This window comes from Sinohyriopsis cumingii, chromosome 11 (assembly GCF_028554795.1).
Source record: "Sinohyriopsis cumingii isolate HCF-2022 chromosome 11, ASM2855479v2, whole genome shotgun sequence".
Classification (NCBI taxonomy): domain Eukaryota; kingdom Metazoa; phylum Mollusca; class Bivalvia; order Unionida; family Unionidae; genus Sinohyriopsis; species Sinohyriopsis cumingii.
This window is the reverse complement of record NC_142971.1, coordinates 6,530,140-6,537,136: the sequence shown is the minus strand read 5'-3', so window position 1 is coordinate 6,537,136 and position 6,997 is coordinate 6,530,140. Positions and strand designations below refer to the sequence as shown.

General features: G+C 35.7%; 1 long non-coding RNA gene across 1 annotated transcript; it reads left to right on the top strand.

Annotated features, from left to right (window-relative positions):
* Positions 1-448: 448 nt before the first annotated feature.
* LOC149787565 (uncharacterized) lies at positions 449-5,371 on the top strand. Its single transcript, XR_016424368.1, has 2 exons — positions 449-724; positions 4,998-5,371. It is a non-coding gene; the product is annotated as an uncharacterized LOC149787565 (long non-coding RNA).
* The last annotated feature ends 1,626 nt before the right edge of the window (positions 5,372-6,997 follow it).

Genomic DNA, 6,997 nt, shown 5'->3' with positions numbered 1-6,997 from the left:
ATACAAGTTATACGGAGCAATGTTTGTCAAGCGCTTTGGGGTCATAAATTTTTATCTGAAAAATCACGCCATCTCCCACCAAGCAAAAAAATAAATAGTCGGTCACAGTCTTTACTCTGAGAATGACCATTTCGGCACGTATTCTTGTAGTTGTTTTGCAACAAAGTTAAGACAGCTTTCACTGAGTTCAGATGGTTATACATAGACCAACATGTTCAAAATATAATGCAGTATGCCCTAACTCTAATATAAATAACGTGTACAATTATGACAAACACAATTTAGGATTGTGGCAGTACACAATAGTTATTCTTGTCGTTTTCCAAGAACGTGCTAAGCCATGGCATTCTTTCCTTCAAATTAACAAAGCGTTGACAGATTAGGCTGTACAAAGCTCATTGAATTTTATGATACTGATATTGAGTAAGCGACGGGAAACCTGGGTCGTCAATACATACAACTAGGTCTTCCTTAAAGCAACCTTTGTTATTGTTGCTAAGATACGGACTCAAGGAACGCCTACTTATTATGGTGGTATGTCCGGTTGTTCTTTAGAAACCTCGATATCAACAAAACAACATCTGAATAAAGCGGATCTATGTTGTTGTGAGATTAACGCCATTGTTTCAGTACACGATAATATACATGGATGCCAGTATAACAGGAGGAGAGACAAACCCGGGGAGAATTCCAGCAAGAACAACCGAACCATTGGAATCAACTGGCAAGTATTCTCTCACATACACACATTGGTAGCGGATCTATGTAACTTAAGCTGGATAAAATACGGCTGACAAAATCGGGTCTCAAAGGAAAATAATGTATGTGCGTGTGTTTACAGTTAACATTTATGTAACAAAATCTTTGCCGTGGGACCTTGGAATAAGACGACACCTAGCAACATGTTGATGAGTACACATGTTTTCTAGCCAAAGTTCTTCAAACCACTTCGTTCCTCATTGACCCATGACATATGTTGTTAGCGGGAAAAATTGGTCTGAACAAATGAAATTGCCACTAAGATATTTTTGATGACATTTATTCATCTGAACTTTTTAAATGTGAATCCGATTTTTTCATCATGATTCGGTCACCATCGCATTTCAGCGTAAAAGTACCCCATATTTAACCCAAACATCGATCTGGCATTCTGGTTTTGGCGACATTAACTACTGTTTTTAACATTTTGTACCCAAATAACTTATTTCAGGAAACTGATTCCTGTACGTGTACATTATACACAAATGACGAACCTTAACATATCAAGTCTAGTTTTGTAGTCACGCGGATTTTACACATATACTCCAGTATTCATTTCTAGGTACTTGATTCCAGGATATATGTACGTTTGATGCAGTTAGCTCTCGACACAGCAACAAAAAGTCTTCGATTTTTTTCTTCTTTCGCAGTTAATTTTTTTCAGCTCAGTTAATTTTGATATTGATACCACCACAGCAGACAGCAGCTGCAACCTTTGGTAAGAACGGACACATATGGACTTGACAGCTGACCTGATCCTACTGTTTGTGCGTGGAGAAGTTAATTGATATCTTGACCCCTTAGTATCCTTTGATGTGAAAGACCAGCAGTAAACATATGGCGGAAGAAAACAATGGCCAGCTGATTGATGGAAATGGTATTAGTCTGACAGCTGTGCGCTCGAACTAAGCATGTTTGTCTACTTGTAGCTCATCCAAAGGATACGCTTGAGTTTGTATATAACGAGGTGGAGAGGGGAGGGAACGGAGGGGATGTCTAAAATCTAGCAGAATCATCTCACAGAATTGCCTAGAACACAATATCTGGATTCTTATTTCTGATCAATTTCTACGACTTATTTAAATTACTTTTCTTTTAAATATAAAAAGACAGAAAAGACAAATCAAGTGAAGCGTACCGATATAAGGTATATCAACCACGGTGTACAAATTTGCAGAATGTTTAAGTTTAAAAAAACAAAATGTAGATTTATATTTATGTTAACAAACGGAAACATAGTATAAATAATGATCATTTTTCTTTACTACCTTAACTACCATATTATTATACGACACAAAGTTTCCATTAGAAAATAATAGAAATATTATGCAGTGATCGTAAGGATTTTACGAATTGAAGCTATACGTATGTTTATAGTTACTTCAATAGATCTTACGGTATACCTACATTGCCAGCAATGTTTTCCCCCGAGACAGATACACTATAATTACAACATTAATTCTACATAATATCAGTCATTTGTGAGATTCATATGGATACCCCTTTATTAAGTCGCCCATTACACAAATAGAACTCTTCTATCAATTATGACTCGACAAAGGATATAATTTACATGGTTTAAAAAAGGGACTTCTGTTAAGCCTGTGCGCGTAATATTAATGATTCATAGGTCTACATGTCATTATAAATCAGGCTAAAGTTTGGATGTCAGCTCTCATAGTTCACCAGTTGTCCCTTGACTGGCAGCTAACTATACCATCATAATTAGCAAAACATAATTATAAAACTCAACGGCACATCAATATACGCCCATTTAAACTACGTTTATATAAAGACCCCGGGTGGCTGTTTATTTCTAGAATGGCAATGACGTGTAGCTAGGAACCCATACATCTGGGATACGTAACCATTTTTTTTAAAAGAAGGAAAAAGAAAAGAAAAAAAGCAACATGAAGCTTCGCTGGGGTCGGTATGTGTGTCAAGCCTATTTCTTTGCAGACTTTGATTTTCTGTCTTCAAACTGAGGTGAAATAAAGGGACGGTCTCACCTGTGTTACCTTTTCTGATACTTCACAAAGACGTATACAAGTTGGGAGCTAATATGGTCAATAAAAAATAACTCGTATGACAGGATATTAGAGAGAAGGAAGTATCTGAAACCCCAAAAACACCTGCGCATGTCTTTAACATGCACAATGGAAAATATTTGATAACCAGCCTGACAAAAAGAGCTTGCGTGATGGCTTGATAACATGCTGCAGAAGCCCTTGTATATTAATCAGCTCATCTTGTGAGGACTTCACCATACCAGTATCTCGTGCATCGACAGGTCGAAAATGTCCAAGTTCTGCGCTCTTGCAGAATTTAACAGCAGATGTTCAGCAAATAATTATACTTGCTATTTCAAGCGAGCGATATGCTTGGATGAAAGAAGTTAACAAAAGATTTTAAGGTCTTCTGGTGAAATTAAGCAGTGTTATGATTTAACACCGGTTCTGTACGGGATCTCAAACCGGATTTATGTAGTCAGTTGTTTTTTATCTAAAATTTGATGTAATCGATACAAATTAAAAATCAAAGACCTTATTATTAGACGGATAATGTGCACCTTGTTTATCAAATTGTTATCTTCGTGTCTAACCTGGTAGCAGGAAAATGAGAGGTATATGAAAAACGATATGACCAGACTCCGGCCGATTTGACGTGCAAAACAATGGCTTAAAAATGATTGGCATTACATTGTGAAAGCGGTTTATCCTGATGTACTTATTATTCACACACACATACACAAATCTGATTGTTATGATAAAATAAACAAAGTATTAATGACATTAATTGGAACATTTTTCGAGTCTTGTTCAGTGTAGATATATATTTTATTTAGAAATGCATTTATTCTTATAATCTGAAAACAAAAACAAGCGTGTTTATGTCTCCCATTGTTCGTACACTCTGGTCACAGATACACGCCGGCATATGCGTCGACCAGTCTGCTTCATGAAAGGAAATCTTTGAGATCATGTGACAAGATTTTAATCTGCTACCTCTTTTAGACCATAATTCCAGATACTTTCACAGATTTACGTCCTTTTCACTTGGAGGTCATCTGATCCGTTAATCAAAGTTTCCATTTAACGTCATTTCTAAATTTACGATCAACTTAAGGCCTCAATTTTGCATCTATGTATGCTTCATTATACACGCACGTGCTTCAATGCTTCGCCCTAGTATCTAGTACTGTTAGAAAACTGAGGAAATTTAAACTCGTACTCGACACCATCAGACCATTCATTTCCGAATATCACCTACATTGTGACGATATTTTTATAAAACAAAATCAGCCAATCTTGACACCTTTACTTTATAGATTTTACATAAATCTGTCTCTTTATAACACTGACAGAACTCAAATATCTTTACTTTTTATCATGTTGGAGCAAATGTTTTATTTTATTTAGAATGGTTTATCTTCCTTGTCATTTTAATATTTAAAATGATAATCACAAAACAAAACAACATAACCTTTAAAATATTTAAACATAACCTGTTCTGGTTGTTAATTTGCCGTTTAACCCCATACATGCATATTTTCGTCCTTCCTAGCTGACCCATCAGAAATAGATGTACTCGTATTTGTATGTACACAATGGACTCGCGAAAGACTTAGGAAAGGAGGCATTCTTTCTCTCTCGTATGTATATGTATATATGAAATTAATTATTCCAAGTGAATGTAATTAGTATTTTAAATTAATGCTTCAGGTTTTCTTGTAATATTATCAGATATTCTTTTAATATTATAGGTTTTATATAAAATATTATTTCACTGATAGTCCTTGGTGTTCTTGGATTGGGCCTCCAAGTCATAGCAATATATAAATAATCCGTATGGTAGCAGAAAGAAAAAAAAATCTTCAATAATAGATACGTGCTTAATGCTTTTATATACTTTTATTTTAACATAATTTACGTATCACTTCTGTATTTCCTACACTCATTATTTTAGTCTAATAAAGATGTTCTAGTCTGAATTGTGAATCGTCATTTATCATCATCAGAATATAGCCAATTAACAATATTTATTTTATTTTCGGAAAATATCTATTTTATAAATTGTGGTACACTCGTTGTTACTAAAATATTTAGTGTAATATGTACACTCGTTCACTAAACGTGTTGGTTACCATTAATGTTGAAATCTATCGCTTGCTATTAACTTTCTATTAACGTAATACTAATAATCTCTCTCTCTCTCTCTCTCTCTCTCTCTCTCCTTAGAGAAATGGCAGTTAACAGAGGACGTTTAAGAAAGTTGTGTACAATTTGTGAAATCTGGAGGAGCTGTTACCAAGTTATAATAGTATGCGCTTCTATGTTGCATATAGCACAACCACGCATAGGCGATCCATTGGGCTCCGGACAACTGAAAGACCGACACGCCTGTGTGGAAAAATGACATTTAGTAAATCCACACCTAGCTTGGTGATCAGGTTGACAAGCGGGTCATTGTTTTGTACTGGATGACTGACCGTCGCCAGAGCCAGGTTGAGAGGTCCATTGAATAAGTCTCGTATATGGCACTGTGAACACTCAAGTTTAAAAAAAAGATATAAATTTCCTTTCAATTTAGCAATAAATTCCCTTTTTCTTTTTGTTGTGTCCTGTTTCTAAAGTTAATAACAAGAAATATTTTGCAGCGGACCATTCTCTGATACGTCATTGCTTCAGATTGGGTAGGAATCCAGTTAGTGTTCCTGATGACACATTGTCTTATAAGAGTCGTAATGCAAATGTGTTTGACACCTTTTTCTTTATCTCCTTCAGATAAGTCATGCAATTTTTGCATTTTAAGTGAAACACTTTTGCACTAGAGCGTAAAAAATTCAAACAAGAAAAACACACTTTACTGGTGGCATGTTATGATGGTATGTATGTTCTATTTACCAAATTGTGTCCTCGACAGAATTTTTTGCTGGAAAAAAACCCCAACTAGCAATTAGGAAATATAACTTGACACCTCTGTTACAAAAGGACATTATTTTTCTCAATATTTTCCCTCCTGGAGAGCATTTAAAAAATGATTGCCGTATAGTTAATTTACAAAGAGCATTATAAACGCTTTAGTAACGAAACCTCACAAGTAATTCGTGCAGTAATTTTGAACATATATCATTGTAATTAGTCTTTGGAGTGACAACTGTTTGCTTCAGAGAATTAGCGCGTTTCAATAAGGATCTCTGGTCATTTGTCTGATAAGCATAATACTGGAGAAAACATTTCACGAGTCTAAATGACTATGTTCATATAGTATCTCTAACTAACAATTTTGTATATAGATTTTTGACGTGCCAGCAAAATACAGGGCCCCGGGGTGACCGAGTGTTCTAAAACGCTCTCCTTTATCAATCACTACCATCTCACCTCTGTCTGCGTTGGTTAGAGTCTCGGGCTCGGCAATGTGGATATGTGAGAATGCTTGCAATTAGTTTCCTATGGGTCGGTGGTTCCTTATGGGTTTTCCCGGGTTCTTCCTCCACCCGTTATAATGGCCGCCACGTATAGCCTATCAAGTGCTAAAAATGGTGTTAAACCCACCACAATAACCAGAAGAAAAAAATCCACATGCACGTGTCCATGCATATGTCCATTTATTCTAAAGCCTTACATTGGTGGTGTTAAACCCACCACAATAACCAGAAGAAAAAAATCCACAAGCACATGTCCATGTATTCTAAAGCCTTAAATTGATGGTGTTAAACCCATCACAATAACCAGAAGAAAAACATCCACAAGCACATGTCCATTTATTCTAAAGCCTTACATTGGTGGTGTTAAACCCACCACAATAACCAGAAGAAAAAAATCCACAAGCACATGTCCATGTATTCTAAAGCCTTAAATTGATGGTGTTAAACCCATCACAATAACCAGAAGAAAAACATCCACAAGCACATGTCCATTTATTCTAAAGCCTTACATTGGTGGTGTTAAACCCACCACAATAACCAGAAGAAAAAAATCCACAAGCACATGTCCATGTATTCTAAAGCCTTAAATTGATGGTGTTAAACCCATCACAATAACCAGAAGAAAAACATCCACAAGCACATGTCCATTTATTATAAAGCCTTACATTGGTGGTGTTAAACCCACCACAATAACCAGAAGAAAAAATTCCGCATGTACATGTCCATGCATATGTCTATGTATCCTAAAGCCTTACATTGGTTTCCACTGTTAACCCAAAATAATAAGTTTTGAATATAATAGTTGCAGAG